Genomic DNA, 27,357 nt, shown 5'->3' with positions numbered 1-27,357 from the left:
TTTTCTCTTTTGGGTAAGTTAGGATAATCAAATTTGTTTTTTTATGCTTAATAGGAAAATAATTGCAGATCTTTTTTGAGAAATTGGAATAACTTCTTGAAAGTCAAGTTTACATACAATAAGATTATTATGCCTCTGAAAAAGCTCAGATGATGGCGTCAAGGTTTTGGAAGTTTCTGATTGGCTAATTGACAACATTTGAGTTAATTAGAGGCACAACTGTAGAATAGTATTTAAGGAAAACCTCAAACACACTTGAGCTTCCTTAAGTGACAACATGGGGAAATCAACAAGCCAGAATCAACAAAAAAAGCCAGATTACAATTTGCTAAATTACACTGGGAAAAAGACAAATTTTTGGAGACATGTCCTGTGGTGTGGTGGAACTAAGATTGAACTGTTTGGCCATAATGACCAGTGTTACATTTGGAGGACAAAGGTGAAAGCTTCAAAGCCTAGGAACACCATCCCAACTGTGAAGTAAGGGGGCGGCAGCATCATGTTGTGGGGCTGTTTTGCTGCAGGAGGGACTGGTCCACTTTACAACATAGATGGCATCATGAAGAAAGAACATTATGTAGAAATACTGAAGCAACATCTCAAGACATCAGCCAGGAAATTAGAGCTTGGCCACAAATAGGTCTTCCAAATGGACTATGACCCTAAGCATACTGCTAAATTAGTTAAAATGTGCTTTAAGGACAACAGAGTGAATGTTTTGGAGTGGCCATCACAAAGCCCTGATTTCAATCCTATAGAAGATTTGTGGGCAGAGTTGAAAAAGCTTGTGCGAGCGAGACAGATGTGACTCAGTTACACCAATTCTGTCAGGATGAATGGGCCAAAATTCCTTCAAACTATTGTGAGAAGCTTGTGGAAGGATAACCAAAACATTTGACCAAAGTTATACAGTAAAAGCAAATTACCAAGGAAATGTATGTAAACTTTCAACTGTCTAGAAAAAAAAAAAAAATATATATATATATATATATATATATATATATATATATATATATATATATATATATATATATATATATATATATATATATATATATATATATATATCATCATACCATCAGACATTTTTTAAAAAATGATTATGTTCTGTTTTTTAGAGTGTATGTAAACTTCTGGAATCAGCTGTATATGTCACTTCACACATAGAAAAATATCTCTGGCCCAGCTTTGGCCCACACAACCATCTTTTGCTTGGCCCACTTGCTGCGTTGAATTACGATACATGACTGGACCAAGTCTGGCTTACAGACGAGGGCCAAACATGGACCATATCTGGGCCAAGTCTCAGCCAAGTTAATAACCCATAACTGGGCTTGAACTGGACCAGATATGTTGGTGTGCCATGACTTCAATGAAATTGAAAAACCCGTAAAGCATTGTCCTTTAGGTGCGCCATGGGCGTGCTTTTTATCAAAGCGACCTAATTGGTAGAATTTGTTTTCCTTTATTCACAAATAATAAAAATTAATTTTAAATGTGGGTCAAGGCCAAACTTATGGCCCACATATCCATTATTAGCATCTGGGCCAAATACCACATTAGATATCTGGCCCAAGTATTGTGTGCTGCCTTAATGACGGTGCCCAAACCCGGGTCATGTTTGGCCCACATGCTGAATGCCACGGCTGGATGAATGCCTGCTGTGCCAGATTTATGCCAAATCTGGGCCAGAATTCTTTGCTAGCTAGGTTGTCCATCATACACTGATCTACTTTGGCGGTGGGCTGTCCATGTCAATGCTACTCAGATGCTTTAGCGCTACAATAATCTTTCTCACATTCGTCTTTCTGCATTGTGTCAATACCGTGCTGTGTTTGGACTCAGCGAGCTGTTTCCAAGGGCCTTAATTGGCTATTGAATGCTTTCATTTTTTTTAATCAAGTATTTTGATCATGGCCACATGTATCGAGCGCACGTTTGTGTACTATAATTTCCCATCCTGTAATCTTGTGCCTCTTGAAGCCGAGCAAAGTGATTTCGGTGTAGAGAGGGACAAACATCTGTGTCCAAGGAAACATCAATGACCTTCGCATCTTTACGGACCATTTTTCACCCTTGTACATCTCTCTCTTTGTCTCACTTCCTGTTATTATCACCAGGCTTCTTTGCTTTGTCAAGTTTCCAGCGTGTCAGGCCTTGTTCCTCCGCGTTAGAGAAAGCGCGTGTGTGTGTTTGTGTGCGTATGGGCGCTTATACTCTCAGGTAGCGTATGAGTTCCATTTATCAGCTGCCCGGGGCACATTGTAGAGGATTTCCCCCAATGGGTTAGTGTGTAACTGCTCTGTCAATACCTGCTTGTCAAGGCAGTGGAGAGCAGAGGGAAAAAGACCCCTCACTCTGTGAACCGAAGCCACTTATTGAGCAGCCAATAGCTATTTACCTCCTGACAGGAAGGGGGAGAGAAGGCCCCAGCTGAGGTAGTCAGACTTTGCCACTCTCGCTCTCTCTCTTTCTCTGTCATTTGTTTCCTAGTCTTGTTTAGCGTGGTTTTAAGTGGACTTATGAAGGATACATTAGCATTATAGCTTAGCTTCTGTGTATTTCATTGATCGATATCTGTGGAGGAAGAGATTAAGAGCACATTCAAGTTGGAAGTGTTATTGCAAAGCAACACAAACAGCACACAGATGTATAAATGCATGACCACATGCAAGGCAGGCACCGTGGGTCACGCCGATCACTCGATGCATAAGTATAAATCAGCTTTTAGTCTCCCAGGATGTAAAAGAGGAACATCTGAGCAACAAAATGCATGCTGGGTGTTGACTGGGTACTCTTGGTCCAGAAGTTTGTCTCTTGTGCTGTAAAGCCCTGTTTCCTCTGTGAAATTGCTGTGTTGACAGAGAGCATCTGGATCAGTGTGAGCTACCCCGTACACACTCAGCAGCTCTCTGTGTGGAGGTGACCCAGCCCAGGCTGACTTTCATCTGGCAGTCACACCCTGCCTGTAACCCTGACCTGACTCCCCTTACCCCCTTCGCCCCCAGGCCGCAAACACCTCTCTCCGCTCCTGCGCCCCACCATGAATGCCTGTTTTGATGGATATTTCATTTAAGCTGATCTACTTTGATTCAACAAACAAAAGGAGCTTTCTCTGTGATCTGCATTTTTTTTTCCTCCTCTTCTTTCCGTCCGCTTTTGTTTTCTTTAAACTTCTCTCGCTCTCCCTCTCTTTCTTTGTGGGTTGAACTGAGCGTTGTGTTCCACGCTGGGCTGTTGGTGGCCTGTTGGGACACGTTTGGTATACCTGAGTCACAGAGCAAATGTTTAACTCATGCTGGTCCACAAAGAAAACACACATGCATGCATACATGCATGCACAGCTGCTCATATCAGGCAAGCATCAGGCTTCAAGATGTAAAAAAAAAACTACATTAAAGCAGGCACACAAATACACTCTTGATAAAAAACAAAGCAAAAGCCTATGCCCACACAAATGGCCTCTCAAACATACCACACACAAATTCCCCTACGGTAACCCGGTCGCCTTCTCGCTGCCAAATTGGAAATGTATTTCATGTTTATTAAGCTGAAATGAGACGTTAATTCTGCAAAAAAAAGCAGAAGAGTCATGCTAGAGCAGCATCTGAAGATGTCCCGCTGTTAAAGGACAGCTGTCCAAACAAGGAGAGGGGGGAAAAGAACTAGAAAAACACATTATATAAACATTTGACAACAGTTGCTCTGTAATCTGGTATTACTTCCACAAGCGGAGGAGAAACCCGTGGTCCTGGGTTGGGCTGGGTTGAAGGGGGACACCACTGTGGTGGGGTTGAAACCTGGTGTGCCGAAGAGGTCAGTGGCAGATGAGAGGGAATGAGGATTCATGGAATTCCCAATGCGGAGAGCTAATCACGTTTGATGTGCATGTGAACCCGAGCAGGTTTGTCGGAACACTTCTGGGCATGCGTGAGGGGGAAATGGTAGGGGGTAAGAACCTGGCAAGATGACCCATTAATTGGCTGCAGGGATTTTCTAGTCTCATAAAACTTTGCATTTCAAACACATCTCGCTACTTTTAAAATAAAAATGGCCTTTTATTAAGCATAAGTAAAACGATAGTTAGAGATTTTGGGGGATTTTACAGCATGAAACCACTCTAAACAGAAAGAAGTTTATGTCCTTGACCTGGTGCTGGGTGGCATCCTACATTCCCATGTACATTGCAATTATCTGTCAGACTGTGAAGGGAAGAAGTCTTTCTCTGATACATTCATCTGTGACTGAAACTAAATGGTAGTCTACATCAATAGATAGTAGTAGATAAGGCCTACTAATAATCAATGTTATTGCTGCTTGAGCCATGACCTTAAAACCATCATAGGTTTTTATACCTTGTTCTGAAAGTATAGTTCACCCCCCCCCCCCCCAATTACTTATTATTTACCCACCCTCGTGTGGTTCCAAACTTTTATGAGTTTCTTTTTTCTGTTGAACACTAAAGAAGATATTCTGAAGAAAGCTGAAAACCAGTAATAAATGAAAAACAAATAATATGGAAGTCAATGTTTACAAGTTTTCAGCTTTCTTCAAAATTGTATATATTGTGTTTAACAGCAAATAAAGTAAGTAAAACAGGTTTGGAAGAAGTCAAGAGTGAGTAAGTGTTGACAGAATTTTCAGGTTTTAGGTGAACTGTCTCTTTAAGCAGCTGAGCACCTTAACCCAAACTAGAATTTGGCTTGCGACATTGGTCTCTTTTTGTTTTCTTTTTTTTTCTGGTCACTTTTGATACATTATTGTTATGTAAATAAGTGGCAGTGTAAAGCGAGGATGCTGGACGACGGTGTTGATGATCCAAATGCAGTTTTATTAAGAGAATCATCTAGCAAGAAAGGGTCAAAACAGGACCCAATAGGGTCCATACAGAGTAATCCAAAGTGTGGAAAGTAAACAGGGAAATGGTCAGTGCAGGCGGTTAACTACGTAAACAAAAAAACAAAGCAAAGGTCAAACATGACAAGGCAAGGCAAATGCAAAGGCAAACACAAAGGTAGGGATGACTGACGTTTCGACACAGTGTTGAGATCCCGATGCGGAAGTGTTTCGAAACACTGCACCGAAGCATGATCCAAAACACAGAGGTCACGTGACTAAGGTGATTCGAAACACCCAGATCACATGACAAAGGTGATTCAAAACATCCAGGTCACTTGACTAAGTGTTTTGAAACATCAGGTCGTATTAGTACTATGCTTCAAATGGTACTATGCTTCAAATGAGGGGTCTGGCTGCAGACCTGGTGCAGTGCAATCTGGGCTGCATCCAATGCTTTTTAATGGGCTCACCTAACCCCACCCCAACCCTGCTCGTCACAGTGACAACACTAGCTCCATTTGAGTGCATTGTGTCTGACACTGCATCGCTGAGTGATGCAGTCTCAGCTTGCATCATAAAGGCTGCATCCAGATACTATTGCTTCAAATAGTACAAATACACTGAAATTTAGACTTGATTTATTTTAATAATGTTATTTTTAGGGACAAACAAGACATTTATTCACAAAGTGTTAATTGAGATGTCAGACCAATGTTAAAACAAAACACTTTAAAAGAACAAAGCATATAAAAACTATCATCTATAGCTGCATCACCCTAGATTCGAACCCTGGATTATCTCTACATGCAGTGTTTCATGGACCCTCACTTTGCCTATCACTACGCAAAAGCAAAGGCAGACGTCATAATGTTCCCTAAACAGTATAACAAGACTCAGCAAAGTATGTGTAAAAGTGTGTTGTATTTATAGTTCAGGTAATCAATGAAAGTGGTTTCAGCTGTGTATGTGGCTGTGTCCAGATAACTGTCAGCTGTGGCAGGAGTGATCGGAGTAATGACTTCTGGGATTTGTAGTTCGCTTCAGTGGCAGAATTGTAGTTCTCCGGCGAACTGCTAGATTCCGGCGAACTGCTAGATCAGAACAGGCAGGAGTTAAACTAAATGGAATATAATAAATATTCAATGAACAGTTAAAAATGAATGTATTTCTTTTATACTTTCATCCATGACTTAAATGAATATTTATTCAAAGAGGTCAAATGGACTTTGGAATCAAATCTGTAAAGAGTAAGACAGAAAAACAGCAAGGAAGGATGAGTTGTACCAGTAGTTAAAAGTGAGTCAGCTGCTTCTTCAGTTCTTATCACAGGCATTAAAAAATACAGACTTCCTTTGCCTGTACTGTCATCTCTTTATTATGGTTTTGGAGCTGTTCAGGTGTGGCTACCTTTGGCAGAAAAACCTAGTGCTTAGGGCAATAACAGGCTAGTAGGCAGGATGCCAGTTCAACTCTGCAAACTTCTTCAGCTACTCTTTCTCTCCTTACGTCTCTCTTTCCCAAAGTGAGGTTGACCTTTTATACAAGGCTTGGAACACTTCAGCTGTTAAGAACTTCAAACAGAGCTCAAAAAGAAGTCTGTGAAAAGGAAAAAGTGTCTATTAAAACATACTTGAAGCCCCTATTTGCTGTGATTCTGTGGGCATGTTAGTGACCTAGGAAGCCAAAAAGACGGTAAGAGACTCGTACAAAGATGCTCTTCTTTCTTATTTGGCCTCAGTCTTTTTAGGATGTGATCTTCCCACAGTTCAGAGAGTAAGGGTCACGTCTGGAATCACTCCCCATGCTTCATCTCTTGCTCACTTTTAACCCTCATAAATCTACAGAAGTTCTGCGTGGTGAAGGTATGAGGTCGTTCCTGCCAGACAGTCTCTCGTGAAAACAAATAGATAGCTGAGTGTATTTTCGGTCAGCTCTGGCAAATTTGAGGACATTTTGTCACGGAACAGAGCTGTTGGAAAAAGTTAAGATGAGCACAGCTGAACATAGCAATCTGGCCATTCAGCACTGATTCATTAGTGACTCATGTGCTTGATGCCAGTATTCCTGGCTGTTTTTAAAAATAAGCCTCCTCATTTCTCAACCTCATCTCACTGAGCTCTACATAATAGATGAGTTTATTAATTCACTCACCACAGCTTGTCTTGCTCAATCATTACTCCGTCCCAGAGTTGAGGAGCCCCAGTGGATTAGTGCAGCGCCTGCTTTCCCTCAGGTCCCTGTCAACCATTCAGAAACCTACGGAGATAGCAGAAAAAGGCAGGCTTGTTGAGATGCTAAAGAGGCCTTACTTAAGCTCAACCTTTAACATATAAAGAACAGTTGTTTGGGGATGAACCTGTGTTCATCCTGCAATTCCAATGTAGTTTAAAGCGCTTGCTATCGTTTTCTTTTACTGCCTTTTAATTTAAAGTGACCAGAAAAGTAGCAAGTCAGAATTCATGTGAAAAACCACAGCTAGTAAAGAAGAGGATGGCCTAATTGTAGTGTGCTTAGAAACACTGCTCCCCTTGTGTGCTTGAACAAAGACCTGCGGAAGCAATTACTCCTCAACTTTCATAAAGGACAGAGAAGAGAGACGAACTGCTTAATTTTGTAGTTTCAACTGAACAGACTTTTCTAAACTATGCTCGTTTTTAGAACAGTATCAAGGTCGTTCTGTCCAATCAGTGGGTATTTGCTTTGTTAACCTTGATCTGTTTAAGGCTATATACATAATCAATAGCTGCTTCCATCCAAATATGCAAATTAGGTTTATGCGCAAAACCGGAATATTGCATAAAAGATTTGCAAATAAAGCTAAGATTCCATTCAGTGATTCCAACAGACCAAAAGGTCACTTCTTGATAAACCGGTGCCAAATATCAAAAAGGAAATGGAATTTGCTGTGGTAGGTGAGGCCACTGTGGGCCTTTTTTCCTACTGTACATAAAAATACTTTCGCCTCAAGTTGCATTGAATGGGAGTGAATAGAATGCAGTCACAACTGGTTCTTGGAGGTGCAGGAACACTCTTTGGGTTGTACAGCCTCTCAATACATTTCTGGGAGTTAATTAATACCCAACCACTTTGATGACAGACATTGGCTTAGGGATTTTAGTATTTTATCTGTGGTTTGTTCATTAATGCTGTAGCATTGTGCCCAATTTTGTTATCACATGATCTGTATAACGAAATCACATGACTTTTTTGATGCTCATGATATGCAGTTTACTTGGTAAACATCATTCCATTGTACATCCCAGATTTGTGCACATTTTACAAATGTATGAGGATGGATAGGTAGATGGAAATTTAGCTAACATATTTGTGGATTTAACTATTAGCATGGTTAATTTTTGTTTGCAAGCTGATATATTAGAAGGTATTCGAAGATTCTTTTATATCCTGGCTGTCAGTGCTAAGCTGTCATTATGAAAATGGCTGTTCATCCCCTGCAGATACCTTACTTCTGCTTTTGTGTGGAAAGCTGAGCTTTAATTGCAGGTCTGCGGGTGATGTCACTGCTGTGGTGTCTCCTGCCATTCATCTGGCGCCTCCCCGTTCCCCCACCATACACGTGTGCTTAAGCACACACCTGCCCCAGCTGCCCCTCATACCTACCTCCATCTCACCCCTAAATCCTTCTCAGCCACATTGGAGCTTGGATCTAAACAACTCCCACCTATCCCCAACCCCCACCCACGATTGTTTAGAGATGGCTCGATTATTTGTCCTGTGAATGCAGTTATTTAACTTTCCACCTCAAACAGAAGATAAGCAGCCTTACAACTGTTGTAACAAGAATGAACTTGTGCCAGAACGGAAAGAAGTTGGTATGTACGCAAGTGTGAGTGAACGTCTCTTTAAATGCATGTATGTACACCGTACACATGGTTTTTAATTGTGTGGGTGTATGCAGGGGATGTCTCTCTGAATAATTTGGAATCCTCATTGGCAAATAAAGAAAGAGCAGAAGTGGAGACATGCCACAGAATGAGGATGAGCTTTAATGGTGGAACTCAAGAGAGGTGAAGCTGGATAGGGGATTGTTCTGAACAATGAAGATCATGCATCAGTACTACACCTGACCTAAGGAATGTGTTACACACTAAAACTTTTGGAGATCATGGAACTCTTATACAGGAGATGTTAGATGACCCAGCTGGACCCATCATGAAGACTTAAGAATTTGGTAGGAACACAGGACTAAAGGCTTTCTTCCTTTTTTTTTTTGCGGAGAGAGCAAGGGGAAAGAATGGTAGGTAATGTTATCTTGTTCACAGTTACAAGAATCCTGCTCTGAGAATTCTATGGGGTTTCAAGTTTCTAATATGTATATAAAGTTTCTGTCGCACAATGGAGCTTTTGTGAAGAGCAAAATGACCCCCCCACCCCTTGCCTCTCTCCCTTCGTTAAAAAAATGCATTCATATGCTAGCAGAGTTGCAAGTGCGTACTCAAGTTTCCGCTATCTCTATGTGTTGTGTCGTCACGGAGCCCTCGCAGGCTGAAATGTGCATCTCATTCACCAGCTTCGGCACCTTGCCAGCACTGCCAATGCTCCTTCCAGACATGGATTAGGAAGAAAATCTTGGAGAAACAACAGACTCCTGACAAAAAAAAAAATAGCTGGAATGACAGGTAACCCAAGTCAAAGAGAGAGACAGCAAGAGAACAAGAAAGAGAGGGAGAGAAGGCAGACGATAATTATAGAGCTTTTTGTTTTCGGGGCCACTTTTAGCTGGCTACTTAAGTGCCTGATCCCAAATATATGCCTTGTAATTACAGTAGTGGGCCCCATTAGGGCAGAGGTCTTCAGGGGGATTATGCTTTGTGTGTGCATGTGTGACAAGGGAAGAGATGGCACAATTGTGTTCCATATCCTTGTCCTTGTTTGGCCGAAGATTCTCTGGTCCTTGGTTAAGTCCCTGATTTCCTCTTGTGAGGAAATCAAAGTTCTTCCTTCCTGCTTTTTGCAGTCTGTTATCGCTTGTGAGTGCTGCCATTTCTCAGAGTTCACAGCTGAAACATACAACCTCATTCACATCTGTGAGCATCTCCCTAACTACAAGCATTCCTTCTTGTTCTCTCCTTCCCTGTGTGCTGATGCAGGGAGATTTACGGTGATCATGACAGGCTGTCTTAGTGATGACTGCCCAGTGTGGCGTGTGTCATGTCGAGTTGACGTGAAGTTTTTTGCACGGTGTCCGTAGAGGCCAAGCAGTAGAAGAGCAACCAATGCCGGGTATCACTAGACTAAAGGAGACTGTGCCAGACCTTATTTACAGGGGATTTTTCAAGCCATGGCATCCAGCCAGGTTTCTCTATTGTCTTAGCCGTAGTAGATTAGCATGGTGACACACAAACACAGAGCAAATGGGATGGAGCCATGTCTTGAGATTGAACATTGGAAAAGACAAGCAGGTAAAGATGATCATGGGTGTAGTTGTACCTTGTGTGTGTGTGTGCGCAGGTACATCAAGCCACCCTGAGAGAAAAAAAAGAGGGAGATCTGCCTCTTTAAGCTGTTAGCTTTCCTAATAGATTCTTAAGCACTGGCTTTAGAGCATGTTAAACCAGGATTACCCAATCAATTATGGCCAGTACAAACAAGGATTATTTAAACACTACATTTTTCATGTGCAAAGGTAAAACAGGGCAAATGAAGGGAGTGGCACAGCCGGTGATAAGACAAGTGACCCATCTAGGTTGGTGAGACCCTAAGTATAAGAGACACGTTCATTGTTTAAGGGTTGTCAGGAAAAGGACATTCCTGAATGGCCTTGCCATTGAATGCACCTCCATCCCACCCTCTGCCCTGTCCACTCATTAGAGATTAATTAGAGAGTAATTCTGCATAGACTGATCTTGTAGCAGCCTAATGTAGCTAATACTGATGTGAACTTTCCAAAGGATGCCTCAAAGGCACATAGTGGGCACAAAAGTTGCACTAATAAACTAAGTGAGTCTTAAAATGTCCATTGGGAGTCTTGTGGATTTCGGAATGTGCTCATGTCAGTCAAAATAGATATGGTTCACAAATATGTTCCCGCTGCTTGTTGTTTGCAGTAAGTTTCCTAGCGGAACCTGTACATAGTGATTGTGTACCGGTGTTTTTATCTCACCCTTTGGGGAGGTTTATTTGCACAGGTTGAGTTTTCATTTGAGGTACAAGGTTATCCTTTCGTAGTCTATTTAATTTTGTTAGTATAATGAAAGTCTCGCTAGGCCATGTTGCTAGTGTTATGCATTACATGTGTTAAATAGTTTCTTTAAGCATAGAACAATAACATGAATGAATTGCATATTTCTTTAGCTGACGTCTGTGTGTACGCATCTGTGTTCTGGCTCTGACCTTCCTGAAACTTGATCCGAAGAGTGTAGCATAGGGTGTACGTGCTGATACATCCCCATCTCTGCAAATACACAGAAAAGGCATAACACTGTGTCTGTTTACTTATTTTAATCTCAATTAGCAGCCAGAGTCTCACTTCACAATGTGAAGCAAGTATGGACAGATTCTTGCCAAACCAGCTTTGTGTGTATGTGTGTGCTTTAGCGTGTGTGTATGTGTTTAATTGAGCTCACCTCTCGGTGAACCAGTACATACTCGGTGCATGTTGTAAGCACATGATGGTTGGAGCTTGCCCACACTCTACCGCCTGTTCCCTTTGCACCGTTTCCTCACTTTTCTCTGACTCACATTTCCGTGACACCTTGACTGGCTGTTGTGTCATTCCATGAGTTTCTTTGATGGAGTATTTTACTCAGGCTTGTGGTGTACGAGTCCTCCCTTTTGAGATGATATGCAGGGCCTTTGAAAATAGCTTGTATGTCATCTTAACCTCCAAGTAAGGGGTCAGCCCCTGTTGAAAAGAGTGCTCAAGGCGAAAGAGAGCAGGAGAATCCCACTGGATGTCTTTTATAAACCCTTTTACCCTTTACATTCCTGCGCCATCCTTCTCTGCTCGCATCTATGTCTGGGTGGCGAGTGAATGGTGACTGTAAACCTCTCTAGCCTTCCTTCTGGCAGGACAACTGTGGTAGGAAATAAGAGTGGTCTAATCAGGCCTAATAAGAATGTGTTAGTGATGGGGGGGCTGTTGAAAGGGTTTGTGTCCTTTGTGGAGACACAAATAGACAGAAGATATGTTGGGTATTGAGTTACAATGTCTGGGCCAAACTAGCTGAGCTCTCTTAGTGTCTCCTACATAATGTACTAACACAAGGCATGACTTTACTCCCATTAATATGGCTGCTATCAATGGTTGACAACAACGTTGTTGCTTGTGCCTTTGTGCTTTGCTCTTTAAAAAGTTTATACATGTATATTATGTTTACATTATGTTACGAAGTAACAGATGATATCTTGACAGTTGAAATACCTTTAAATTGAAGTGAAGTTTATTCATAAACTAGTTTCGAGAGGATCACATGCTTATGATTGACACGGCTGGCCCTGAGTCAAGCTAATGTATGAACCACCAATCAGACTATTCCTAACCAAGTATAAATAACCAAACACCTTACCTTTAGTCATCTTCGTCTTGAAGAATCCCCCCTTCCACCCCTTCTTCTCCTCTTTTGTCTACAGGGCAGCACGGCGGCCCAGTGGCTAGCACTGCGGCCTCACAGCAAAATGCCTCCGGTTCAGGCATTTACCCAAATGGTTGGCATTTTCGTGTGGAGTTCATGTTCTTGCCATGCTTGCGTGGGTTTTCCTCGGGTCCTCCGGTTTCCTCCCATTCCCCCAAAAACATGACACTTAAGTAAATTGACTAAACCAAATTAGCACCAAATTTAATTCAATTCTGTCAGCAACGTATCACTTTAGCAACCATCACGCAGCGGGGGGGGGGGGGGTTCTCGAGATCTACCCGAACTCAAACTCCCCTCTTGCCCTGCAACGGGAGGGAGCCTCGGGCTCGAGGCTCTCTTAAGCTCGGGGCTCTCTCCCAGGACAGCATGCCAAACTAGCTTATTACCAATCATCAGCTAAGTGTGAACTCTTTAAAGGTATTTCATATATCCAATGACTAAAATATTTCATTCAGATACATTTTAGTCATTAAATGGATGAATCAACTTTTAATGTATTAAATTTTATAAAATTTAAATTGTATATATAATAAAATAAAATAAAAAAAAAATAATATATATATATATATATATATATATATATATATATATATATATATATATATATATATATATATATATATATATATATATATATATATACATATATATAATAAAAAAAATAAATAAAAAATTTAGAAAATAATAACACAAGGATCACATCATTGACCCACATCTGTTACTGGTGTTGCCTTTAGACATGTGCACTACTTGTATTTCAGATCTTCTCCGCCACTGTTGTCTTTGTTAGAGTTTGTGATGCATCTGTAGCACAGCTGTATGTTTTGTAGCGTGTGAATATGATCCCATCTTTATCGCATCTGTGTCATCAGCTGTGGGAGCCCTCGGGCAAACTCCCACCTCCAAGCAAGCTAAGAGACAGGGGAAACACAACGGCAAAAAAAAATGTGACTGTTTTACCCCCTTTAGAAATGAATCCTACTTAATTAAGAAGCAATGAAGAATCCACAGATAGCATTCTGTAATTAGCTTAAGCAGGGGCTGCTGTAACCAGATCCACTGCATTAATGACAACATAAGGCCCTGTGAAAAGCATCATTGTTCTCCGGATAATTGTCCTTTTAGTTAACGGAGGGCAGGGGGAAAGGATCTCCTTGTTAGAGGATCTTGGCTGGGGCTGTCGACAGCCAGGGGCGCAGATAAGAATGGGTACCCAGGGATGGGGCTGGCACTGGCCCTGTGCCCACTATGACAAGCCCACTTGTGCCCTCTGCCGAAATCCGGATGGCATGTATAGGAATTAGGCCTCCCCTGGGTGTGAAGGGGGGGCACGTGTTAATGACATGCCCCTGAAGGCTAATGAATGAAGAGAGATCAATAAAATAAGGCAGATGTATGCAAACAGCATGCTGATTATGCTGCCTAATGACGCCTGCTGGAGCAGAGCTGAGACGGGACGGACGGGGAGGGGGAATAGAAGGGAAGAGGCTCACAGAACATTTACCGTCTGCTCACACACTACCACAGAGTGAATAAATAGCTCGTACTCAAGGGGTAAACTGCCAACTGATTAAATGTCATAGATGTTTATGTTAGTGCATTGTTTTATTTTCTGTCCATGTCACATTTGTTTGAAGTAAATCAGTGATTCCTTCACTACCAAGCCCTCCGCTGTGACAAAATAAATTATATATATATATATTTTTAAGATGTTAGGTTGAAGTAATCAGAACAATACTCTCATTCTTCTAACCTTTTATTAAATGTCCTTGTTTACAAAGTTATTCAGGACTAGAATTAAGGTTTTTGTAAAAAAAAAAAAATAGTCAGGGGCTTTAGAGGTAACTGCAGCCAAGAAAAGCAGGTAGGTTCACCTGTTTAGAACTCTTTTCTTTGAGCTGCCCATTGTATCCAACCAGCCGAAGCTGTTAGAAACTTGATACCTGCCTTTAAGCAGAGAGGGAGAGCAGCCAAGACTTAACTGCTGTCTCATCCTGGCAACTGCATGGATGCTGTCTGCTTCCATTCACGAGGACTCAGGGAGATGGAATGAAAAGAGAAGGATGAGAAGAGTAAGAAAAAAGTCCCCTCCCCCTGTTCCCTCTTCGTTTTTTTTTTCTCCAGGATCAGGTCCTCTGAGGAATGTGTCTAGCTCTGTGTACTTGTACAATTCAGCCAGAACTAGAGAGGCAGACGAAGTTCAACAGATAAAGCCCAGGTCTGCACTTTCCCCAGCAGGACGTTCTTGGTGTTGGGTTTCGGTGTAGGTGACTGTACATCTTAGAGTTTGAGCGTTGTTCTCTTTGTTTCCTCTGACCAAGCCACTTGGGTTTACAAAACGACAGGCGAAAGACTTCATGAGAACAGACGTCCAGCAACATGGCTTTCCGCCAGTCTTTCAGTACTAGACTTGCTAGTGTGCTCAAAGGGATACTGTAAAATTAAATCGTCTGGCAGAATGAAAAACTGTCTGATGACATCAGAGCAACCGCTGACGATTGAGCTGACACTGTATGACTGCATTATTTTAATGAAACAAAGGCCCAGTGTTTATCAAGCCAAATTACATGCTCTGCAATGCATCAGATGTTTTATTGCGTTGGCTTGAGAATACAATTACGCCTCTGCTTTCCCTTTTGGCTTGAAATTAAAACCTTAGTCCACTGTTGGAGACCTTGGAGGACTTTCCGATAAGAGGCCAGAGAGCAGGTGGTGACCCCCTGTGGCCCTGTAGTATATTATTGACCAGGGTCCAGCACCCCAGTTGATTGCTTTATTGTATTGCTATGAACCTCAGTGGCTGGAGACCTCTGGTTGACCCGGGACTGGAGGGAGCATCGCAGTGACCCTCACCTTAGTGGAAGAGATATGTGGCTTTGACCTGCACCTTGATGAGAAAAGGCTTGACCCGCAGGACTGCAAGGATAATGGCTCTTCTTCCAGTCACCTTCCTTTCTGTCTCAGCCTGTAATTTAAAAGCTGTCGGGTCAGTGGTGTGCGCCGCATTCAGGGTGGGGCTCTGCCCTGACTCCAGACCCTGTACATGACCTGGTGGTGTTCATCATGTCAGTCTGGCAGGAGGGAGGAGTAGCAAAATACTGATTAATCTTCAAATAACAGCAAAATGCTGCAAAATCACTTCGATATTCAAGTGCTGGGGTTTGGGGGAAAATTTATCGACACTCCTGGGTACCAAGTGACGCCTTCAAAAAGTACTTCATCATAGGATGTGAAGGGTCAGTTAAGTAAGGGCAAATGCAAACTGGTTTAACGGAAAGTCATACCTCCCCCATTCAATATGTGTTGTTCAAGCACCAACTGAAGATATCATGGCTGCATGAACTTTTATTTTCTCTGGTCTCTTTTATAAGACTACAATCCTTGGAGTGGTGATTGACATAGATCTCCCATGCTCTTCAGAAACTGTCACTCCATCAGCCTGATCAAGGACTTGCAGGTAGAAAAAAAGTCTTTATAAACACATAAGCATGCTGCTCACTTACTTAATACCTTTTATTTCTAAAGACTTCTATCAAAGCTTGAGCAGTACAAGCGATTTGAAGGAATGTTTGAATAACGATTCTTGATCCCTCTTACATGTTATACCACCAAAATATGTGGCTTTTAATGCGATGCATTTCTTTTAAGGTTTTATTTTCACGTTGACTTCCCTCTCTGCGTCTTCCTAATGAGGATGAGGTACAGATAGGTAGGTTCAGATAATGAGCAGGCGGTGACAGGGCCAACAGGTGTTGCTTTGGCTTTCTTGTCCATTCTGCCTCCCCCACACCCGTCACTTCACTTCAGCCTCTCTTATTGGCTTACATTGAAGTTTTTACGGCAGTTCACTGTAGTGTCCTCTGTTAATCTTAAAATCATATGTAGCCCTCGGTTAGGCTTTCATCACAAGGCGTCTTTGTTGCTTGTTTGCTTCGAGCATCACGGCACCATTTACTTTAGTATGCTGTGCTTTGTTTGCCTAATGCATGCTCGCTCACCGTGACCCAGTCAGGCTAGCCACTGAACTCCCTCTGCACCCGCCCAATGAAAGGAGTGCACCTGGCATCATAGAGTTCACTTCAATTAATCCCTCCGAATTACAGTCCCTGAGCCAATTAAGCACCTCTCATCTTACACAGTCCCTCCCCAGCACGAGACTTTGTCCATTGCTGACTTCAACCGTTCAGCCCTATTGAGAGAGGGGTTGGGCGTAACACCTTTGCTCTCTTCTCCGCATAGTCCATGCACATTTGGACTGATCCCTGACATTCTGGGACCTTTAGAGCTGCAAAGCAGTAACGGCTACTCTAGATAACTATGCTTTATTAACCAACTCACAGAATACTTATAAGATTAGGTCACAGAATACTTCTTAGGAGCTTACTTTTTGAAAATTGGCTAATTTTACAACTCCCCCATAGATAATCAGTTGAGTTTTACCATTTTGGAATCCAATCAGCCAGACCTGGCTGGAGAAATTTTAGTTTAGCTTAGCATAGATAGATCATTGAATTAGATTAGACCAACTCACTTGAAAATGACCAAACTGTTTCAATAATATTTCTATTTAAAGATGGAGACTTGTGTAGTTACTATACCTGCCAACATTCCCATTTTTCCCGGGAGTCTTCCATTTATCTGACCCATCTGCGTAATTTCACCCTGCCCCCGGTCGTCAGCTTTTTGGTACAGTCTGTAACACCCCTGAGGCGCCAACTTTGGTATAGTATCTGATCGTGGCGGCTGGTCCATAGTACAGTTACTAACACAACAGTACAGTTACTAACCCGGTCGTCAACTGTATTATTCAGACAAGCACAGCCCCCACATCCCCCTTCTCCCCCTCCCCCAGTCTACAATACAAATATTGGCAGGTATGGTAGTTACATTGTGTACTAAGACTGATAAAAAATAGAAGTTGGCTAGGAACTATACTCTTGTTTGGCGTAATAATCTAGAAACTTTGCTGCCGTACCATGATATTACAGTACACTGCCCCTGAAAATAGTCCCTAACACAAAGCCCTACATTTACACTACCTGTTAGAATGTATGTGTATTATTATTGTGCCTGCTTCAGCCATGGTGCGACAGCAAAGTTCCTGATTATTACGCTTAGATGAGAGTATAGTTCCTAGTCATATTGACTAGAAAATAGCAACTTTTAATGACCATTTTATGAACTCGTTATTATTATTTTTGTGTGAGAGATGCTAATGGTATGATCCGTTTAGATTATCTATGCTAAGCTAAGCTAAAAGTGCTTTGAATAGTCCCAGAGATTGGCTGAATAGATTCCAAAAAGGTCAAACTCAACTGTTTAACGTAAGTTCGGTTGTACAAAGAGCCTATTTTCAAAAAGATTTCAGTACTGAGCACTTAAGCTACATTCTGTGCTGTGTATCAGTTTCAATAGTATGTCATGTGGAGCATTTCCCATGTTGTGTTGGCACGTATACATAGCTTCCCACTCGTGCCCAGAACCCTGGCACAGGCAGCTCACTAGAAACGTTCTGCTCCACCGAGCGATTTCATTCACAGTATAGCACCATATCTGGCAGCTTTCCCTCACCTTTTACACACACACACAGACGCAGCAGCTGTGTGTGACAGGTTCTGTAATGGTTGGGAAGATTGAGCAGAGCAGTACCGTGGCCATAGGTTGAGATTCAAAGTGCCTTGCTGTTGATCTTTTGGTCCTGTTTCCTTTACTAATCTGAAAACGCACACGTCCTGACAGCCATCGAATGTTTATCTTGTTTTCTGGCATGCTTCCTCTTTGTCAAAACAGTGACATCATTAATTAAGCACAGTTTCAAGGTCTGCAAGGCTGTCAGATTCCAGTCCCTTTGAGTTGTACACAGACTTTATCATGTTTTACATGTTTTACTTAGATATTATTATTATTATTATTATTATTATTATTATTATTATTATTATATTTATTATTAATATTATTATTATTATTATTATTATTATTATTATTATTATTATTATTATTATTATTATTATTATTATTACTATTATTATTATTATTATTATTATTATTGTTATTATTATTATTATCATCATCATCATCATTATTATCATCATCATCATCATCATCATTATTATTATTATTATTATTATTATTATTGTTATTATTATTATCATCATTATTATTATTATTATTATTATTATTATTATTATTATTATTATATATATATATATATATATATATTATTAATATTATTATATATTATTATTATATATATATATATATATATATATATATATTATTATTATATTATTATTATTATTATTGTTATTATTATTATTTTTATTATTATCATCATTATTATTATTATTATTATTATTATTATTATTTATATTTTATTATTATTATTATTTAATTTTCACCATTTTAATTTTAATTTTGTCTCTAACATGTCATATGGAGTCAAGCCAAGGAAAACAGTTTCCTTATAACTTGGGACTACACTGATACTCTATACACCGATATGACTGAAAGTAATTACAGTATATACATCAATTGCTTTTTTTGAAAGATCAGACACAGATGATTGTTGTGTCATTGACACTTTACTATTTAAAGATTTATTGACTCTTTGGTATCAAAAAATCTATCAGCTTCTTATCAGCTGGGTTATGGCAGGTCACCGCTGGAGTTTTGCAATCTGTGTGCACGGCTGGCAAACAAACCCTAAAACTGTTTGCCTACTTCGCTCTTCGATACGTCCCCCTGTTTTAATGATGTTTTGTAACCCTTTTTAATTGCAAACCTCCTTATCTGTAAAGATCTGTCCTGGTGTAAAACGTGTGTGCTATCTTCAAACATGTTTAATACTCGTCTTTAATACTAGTTTAATACTTTAAACATGTTTAATACTTGCCCCTTTTCCCCTCTTAATCCATCCAGCCTCCTCACTCAGCAGGAGATGATGGATGGGAGTCTTGCATCAACTGTCGTTACAGTATGATGTGCTTGCAGTGAAATGTGTCTGTGCTACTCGATCATGCTAAAGATAACTTTCTGGGTGCGATCTTGATTTGTCTGTACTTCACACTTGCTTGTTGGCATGTGCAGAATTACTTACAACTCGTGTTCTGGCTCATATAGGTGTGTGTGTGTGTGTATGTGTGTGTGTTGGATGAAAAAGTGATGATAGGGGTTCAATGTAGACATATGGCGATAGTCAATCATTTAACATACTATGATAATGACCATGCACAATATTGATATAACAATAATAACATTATTTCCTTACATTTATTTAGCGCTTTTCTGGACAAGTTTTATACGCTACGGGTGGGGGGGGGGGGATGGGGGGGGGGTGATGACACTCTCAGTGATGACACTCACTGAGCAGTATAGAGTCCTTAACAATATACTGGGGCGTTTGGACTCACACAGACTGCAGGTTGAGTGCCCCCTAGCTTTCCCTTGTGTTTTTTGGTTATTATAACTTTTTGGCTTTATTTATTCTTTTATAGAGGATGTCTGCGGGGTCTTAAAAAGTATTAAAAGTTGATAAATGAATGTAGAGAAATTTAAGGCCCTTAAAAAGTATAAAAAAACTCTCATGTATATGTAGTCGAAGTCAGAATTATTAGCCCCCCACCTCCCCTCCATTATTAGCCCCCCTGTTTATTTTTTCTCCAAATTTCTGAAGATGTTTTCAACACATTTCTAAACATAATAGTTTTAATAACTAATTTATAATAACTGATTTATTTTATCCTTGCCATGATGACAGTAAATAATTTTTGACTAGATATTTTTCAAGATACTTCTATACAGCCTAAAGTAACATTTAAAGGCTTAACTAGGTTTATTTAGTTAACTAAGCTGGGGTGCATTTCCCAAAACCATCATTAGCCAATTAAAGTTGCAAGTTCCGTCGTTAAAAACATAGTTCGTTGATATGCCGTTTCCCAAATCCATCGCTTCAACGAACATTCGCAAACTGCGTCGCAAACTTGAGCATGTGAATCTACACCTCTGGAGCTGTAGTTAGAAACATAATTCCTGGCTGTGTTCTATTTTCACTTATCCCCCCTATGCCCTATTCATTTAGAACATTCTAGCATTCAAAATTGGAATTTTTTAAAAAATAAAAAGGTGTAATTTGCTTTCAAAGTATTTTACAGTTAAGTTTTAACAATCTTCATGTTTACAATTGTGCTCCCTTCGCAGTGCACTTTAAAAACATTGATGTCTTTTTGAACACAGCCTCATGGCGAAAACTATAGGTGACCTATTATTTAATAGTGTAATTTACGTTACGTCTCCAAAGATTGTGAAAACAAAAAACATAGCATACATTTAGGCTTTTAATTTATAGTGGGTTATTTCATAAGTATTCGTTACTATATATGACATGGGCCTGTTGGTTACAACTTTCTGTTGGGGTTTACATGTGTCAAATTGTAAAAGTTATTGTATAGCGATGGTTTCTTCTGTAGACTATCGAAAACAAATAAAGCTTAAAGGGGCTAATAATTTTGACCTTAAAATGGGCTTTAAAAAATTAGAAACTGCTTTTATTCTAGCCGAAATAAAACAAATAAGACTTTCTCCAGAAGAAAAAATATTATCAGACATACTGTGAAAGTTTCCTTGCTCTGTTAAACCTCATTTGGGAAAAAAAGAACAAAAAGTTAAAAGGGGGGCTAATAATTCTGAATTCAACCATATATGTATATATATATATATATATATATATATATATATATATATATATATATATATATATATATATATATATATATATATATATATAAATCATGTTAACACTGTATACGGTAATAAAAGCTTCAGCAATTCATGACACCAAAATATAATAGCTATACCATCATAAGCCTAGTTCTATGCATATTTGAGTCTCTCATTCTACAGGTAATTACACAGCAATGTAAATTACTGAGCCATAGCCCCTGATAGACGTAACCTGGCCTTGTATGCGTCCCTCCCGCCTGACCCTGCAGCTAACGGCTTAACACAACAAGCCACATCTTAGCATGGGCCTCTGTCCACGGCTGCCCTCGGATAAATCATTAGCAGATGCAGATGATGCTTTCTTTTCAATTCCCTTTCTTTTTCCCTTTCACTTTCCATGCCTGTGCAATCCTACCACACAGTGTGTCTAGATCAAAAGAAATCATATCTGGTTAATATTTAGCTGCCAGATCTCAGTGTAAAAGGGGTGGAGTCGGTTGCTTCGGAAAGCTGAAACTCGTAAGCGCACAAACTGAAGACGTGTTTCTGTCCATGGAGGAATGCAGCTTCTCTTCTAGGATCTGAACTTTAACCCCGTTCTGACACATGACTGAGATTCTTTAAGCTGCACTAACAGCTCTTTTTTTCTGCCTCTCTTTCAGGTTTTTACACACACACACACACACACACACACACACACACACACACTCACACATTGATCTGTCACCAGCAGTTAGAGCCGTATGCTCCGGTATCTTCCTCAGCTCTTAGACGTAAATCCTAAAAACATGACCATAGGGTGACTGGAGATCAGTGTCTTGTTTTGTTTTTTTCTCTCTCTCTCTCTGTCTCTCTCTTTCACCTTTACTTTTCCTCTGTTCTGTTTCTGGCCCAGCTGGGCTCCAGATGTAATCTGCATTTCATGTGGCGCAGTGCAGGGAGGCAGGCCGGGTTGAGGCTGGGCTGAGCTTTAGGTCTGCTGCTCAGCGGTTCAGCTAGATGTTGCGGTTAGCGTGATGTGAACTTTGACAGTCTGTGTCATGCTTAATGCCTCACTTCCCAAACACAGCTCAGTGAGGCTGATTTATATCTAACAGGTGTTGGATTCGGTGCGGCAGCAGTTGCTGATGGGACGGGGGACAGCTTGTGGCTGCCTCATTAAAGAGAGGAGGAGATAGAAGGCTGTTCGTCTGTCTGACATCCACAGAAGTTGCAAACAGTTGCCACACTTCTTTAACGATTATTTATTATTATTATTATTATTATTTTTATTATTGTTATTATTATTATTATTAGTAGTAGTAGTAGTAGTAGTATTGTTGTTATTATTATTAATATTGTTGTTGTTCATTTATTATATTATTATTATGATGATGATGATGATGATTATTATTAATTTTTATTATTAGTGTTAATATTATTATTAATAATAACAATAATTATAATAATAATTATTATTAATATCATCATAATAATTATTCTTATTATTTATTATTATTATCATTATTATGTATTATTAATTATTATTATTATTATTATTATTATTATTATTATTATTATTATTATTATTATTATTATTATTGTAATATTATTATTATTTATTATTATTATTATTATTATTATTATTATTATTATTATTATTATTTAATTATTATTATTATTATTATTATTGTTAATTTATTATTATTATTATTATTATTGTTGTTATTATTATATGTATATTTTCATTTATTAATATTATTATCATTCATTATTATATTATTATTATTATTATTATTATTATTTCTAATATTTATTTATTTATTTATTTATTTATTTATTTATTTATTTATTTATTTATTTATTTATTTATTGTTATTATGAAATGCTAACTGACCCAGCCAGGACTTGAACCCGCTACCATCTTGCTGTGAGGCAACAGTGCTAACCACTTAGCCACCGAATCACCCTTTTATTTTTAATATTATTATTATTCGTAGTAGTAGTATGCAAAGAGGTACTCACACTACATGGAATCACATACAAATAGAAAGGAGAACAACAGGTACAAGCAGGTGTGTGTGTGTGTGTGTGTGTGTGTGTGTGTGTGTGTGTGTGTGTGTGTGTGTGTGTGTGTGTGTGTGTGTGTGCGCGTGTGCGCGTGTGTGCTTGTACATGTAAAGGTAACAGGGTGGACGGGTCAAAGTACATAAATAAGAAGACATAAAAATATCCAACATGCATAACAGGAGAAAGCCTATTATTAAAGGTCGTAAATATCAAAAAATGAAGCAAATAATATATACATATAAATAAAACATAGATAACACAAGGTCAGTCAGTGGTAGGAAATGAGAACAATGATTGTAATAATTACAACAACAACATCATCAAGCTTTTTGACAATTTTATTCTCCCTCTCACACATGCCTTGGTTTCCGTCTCGCCTTGCTTGGGCTTTTAGGTGCAGTGACCTCTGCAGAGTGCACAGTGGCTTAAGCTCTGGCAGACACCACAATGCCAGGATTGTCTGGGAGTGTTGACATGCCAGCAAACTTTGACGGGCTTATGTTAGTGGCGCGGTGTCAGTTTTCCCCATGTCGCCTCTGCGAAGGCAGTCCTTAGCCTCCTCTTTCTTTCATCTTTCTATTAGTTTCTTTCTTTCGCCTGAGCATTTAGCTTACCAACTTTGACCTGATGCATTTTAACTGTCCAAGGGTTTGCATATATAATTCGGGCCTTTCCTGTAAGTCTTTATGATCAGTGTGTAGGTGGAGAATTTAATGTTTTTAGGTGGGTGTGGTTGGAATGTGACTAGAATGGCTGGATGTGTGGCATAAAATATTTTGTCTCCATAGTCTGCAAAAATTGTGTGCGTTCCTATGAGTGTTTGTAAGATGAGTGCACAGCAGCAGTGTCTGATTCACAAACTATAGACTGTAAAAAACTGTTTTGTTTGAGTCAGATATTTAAAAAGGAGTCATACTTGCTTAAATAATCAATCCCAGAAGTGATTCCCCCATTGAACATTGAACCACGTGACCTCAATGAAGCCCTAAAAAAGAATAATTCATCAACTAAAGGGTGGCATAGGTGGCTCAGTGGTGACCAAAAAAGCCACTGACAGGGTCCGACGAGTTCTAATGGTGTGGGACACACCACACAAACTAAGGTGACAGACATTCAACACTGAAAAAAATGATTCATAGATGATTCCTTCGATTTACTAAGTTTTTTTTTATGTTAAGTGGCTGTAAACAATTTATTTGGGCTGAATTAAAACAAACAAATTAAGTAGAATTTTATTAAATTTAATTTGTTTGTTTAAATTTAACACAAATAAATTGTTTGCAACAGTTTTGCAGACATCATTTTTTTTTCAGTGAATGACAGCACAGTATTGGCTATCAGCCGAATGTCCACTGTGTATCACAGCTTTTAGACTGGAAAGGAAAGTTTAATCCTTCACCAACCACCAGTTGCTGTTCAGGTGATGTTTTTGGCCATACCAAATCACACATAATCCTAAAATCCTTGGATATTTATGACAACATGATGTCGTGCGGTGGCTCAGTGGTTAGCACTTTCGCCTCACAGCAAGAAGACGGCTGGTTCAAGTCCTGGCTGAGCCAGTTGGCATTTCTGTGTGAAGTTTGCATGTTGTTGGCATGGGTTTCCTGCAGGTGCTCCGGTATCCCCCAAAGACTTGTGGTTCAGGTGAATTGGCCATAGTATATGAGCATAGGGCATCCACTGCTTAAAACATTTGCTGGAATTGTTGGTGGTTGATTCTGCTGTGGTGACTTCTGAAATAGAGCCGAAGGACAATGAATGAATGAATGTCAAGTTAAAAAAAAAAAGTCAATGTCAATTTTATTTATATAGCACTATTAAACACAATCAAAGGTTGACCAATGTGCTGAACAATAAATCACAAAGAACAAGTAAAAAATATAACTAAAACAAACAATTCTCACAAATAGTTAATATAGGTAAAAACAACCAAATCTAACTAATAGTTATTATAGCTAAAAACAAACAATTCTCTCTGATAAAATGCCAAATCAAAAAGGTAAGTTTTCAACCTAGATTTAAAAACAGACAGCGATGATATAGACCTAATACAGAGGGGCAGAGCATTCCACAAAGTAGGACCAGCTACTGCGAAAGCCCGGTCACCCCTGCATTTCAGCCTCGACTTTGGAATGTATAAAAGTCTCTAGTTTGATGACCGAAGAGACCGACCAGGCTGATGTTCAGTCAACAGGTCTGACAGGTAGGAAGGAGCTAAGCCATTTAGAGATTTAAAAACCAGGAGAAGAATTTTAAAAGTGACACGATAGTGCACAGGCAACCAGTGCAGAGAGCGCAGTACTGGTGTGATGTGGTCAAATTTTCTGCTGCTGGTTAAAAGCCTGGCAGCAGCTTTTTTTTTTAAAAAGTAATTTGATTTACTTCAGGCTTTAAATTCTTTAGTCTTAGACTTGGGTGTGGACTTCTGTTTATTTTTCTTTCTTTTTTTCCTGCTCCGAGTCATACACCTTGCCCTTCATACAATCAAATTAGCATGTAAACACGACCTTCATAGTGAGATCAGCTTTACTTCACATACTGTATTCCCTGCTAAACGAAACGTCTGTTGTGTGCCTCAACAAGTTGGAGGAAGACAATTAAATGTTTTCGACGTTCCTCTTTGCCTGAAGGATCTGGATCTTTCAGCACCAGCCTCGAGGCCACCTTGTTACACTCTTAACTACTTGTATTCTCATAGTGTTTTTCTAGGTCTCTTCCTCGGTTTCATCGCTGCTGAGGAAGAATGCTCGTCACTTCGCTTACATTGCCTTGGCCCTTTTTCTCGTAAATACTGCGGGCTAGGTCTGTACAAAGCGATAAACCGCAGGCGTCTGTCGTTAGAGTTATGATTTATTGGTAGTGTCTACATACCACAAAACGATACACTTAGATAATGAAAGTTGTTACAGAGGGAACCATCTGCAGGTGAATTGGCAGTGTGTAGTTTAGAAAATGATAGTGCGAACCTTAACAATTTGGTTGTTGTGTGTAAAATGAAGCTTTCAATGTCATTACAGCTGCCAGCTGCCTTTTTGTTTACGTTTCAGCTGAAAATGAGCCTGCTAAGCTTCCGTAGCAGTCAATAAAAATGCACTGTCTGTAAATCAGAGCATGTGTGCCTAATTGGAGATGTTCTGCAATGGCTTGGCTTTAAGCGCTCGCGCCATCAGAAGGAATCTCTTTAATTTGCTCCAGCAGTCCCTCAAACTCCCACCTGTAGGTCATGCTTAAACAAAAAAAAAAGTCTGTAATTTGTTCACTCTGCCATTCTCTTTGCTTTTCTTATATGTCCGGATGTTCAACACTAACAGCGCTCCGGCTCGGCTTCACTGTGTTTCTCCAAAGAACACATTATTCCTTGTACTTTATTAACACTCCATAATTCTTTAAAGGGGGTCGGGTTTGGTGGGGGTGCAGTAGAAAGCCATCCTCCCTTGAGGTTTATTGCTTAAAGCGAGCACGGCTCTTTCCCAGGATAAGAGATTTAACTAAGCAGAGAGGAATTCGGGCCAGAACTCATAAAAGAAGTATTTGTGTACCAGAGCAAAAGTCCGTACTCTCCTTCCAAATCGTTGTCATTAATGACTTTAGCAAATGCGAAGTGGAGAGTGAATGGAGACGCAGTGTACGGTCTTCAAAGAAAGCCTCTAATTATTTATCCAGGATATCCCGCTGAAGAATTAGAGCGAAGAAATCACTTCCACAGAATGGTTTCACTGGGACACCCTTTAATCCCTCTTGTTTGTGCGAGCGTGCTTGCCTTTGCGTCGGTATTAGATCCTCGGCCGCTATTTGAATATCCGAGGCTAGGGCAGGACGTGTAGGAGATCGCCGTGCTGTCCTCCCCATTAACTGCTTTCTGACTCCTGAACCCAGAACAGCTGTCGCCCTCTTCGCTCAGGTTTCCTCCGTTGTCTGCCCTCCCATGCCATCCAGAAGGATCGTATCGCACTCCTCGGGTTTAAACGTTTAACAAAACACCAGGCCTCACTGTGACTCCTCTGCCTGGTAGCCTCTCGGTGTTTCTGTGGCACCTTTGCCAGCCCTGCAAGTTATTGAAACGCTTGTGAGTTTTACACTTGTTGACAGAGTGTTAAGCCTACGAGTTCTCTTCTTGCCTTATGATTCTTGTCACTTTCGGGACACCTGA

General features: G+C 39.9%; 1 protein-coding gene and 1 long non-coding RNA gene across 7 annotated transcripts in view; one reads left to right on the top strand and one right to left on the bottom strand.

Annotated features, from left to right (window-relative positions):
* zfhx3b (zinc finger homeobox 3b) overlaps positions 1–27,357 on the top strand; it is a 781,589-nt gene that overhangs the window by 579,968 nt on the left and 174,264 nt on the right. The window lies entirely within an intron of this gene.
* Positions 23,528–27,351, bottom strand: LOC141375197 (uncharacterized). Its single transcript, XR_012382852.1, has 2 exons — positions 26,174–27,351; positions 23,528–24,940 (listed from the first exon to the last, which is right to left on the bottom strand). It is a non-coding gene; the product is annotated as an uncharacterized lncRNA (long non-coding RNA).

The sequence above is a fragment of the Danio rerio genome, chromosome 7, assembly GCF_049306965.1.
Source record: "Danio rerio strain Tuebingen ecotype United States chromosome 7, GRCz12tu, whole genome shotgun sequence".
Taxonomy (NCBI): domain Eukaryota; kingdom Metazoa; phylum Chordata; class Actinopteri; order Cypriniformes; family Danionidae; genus Danio; species Danio rerio.
This window is presented reverse-complemented; position numbering and strand designations above follow the sequence as displayed.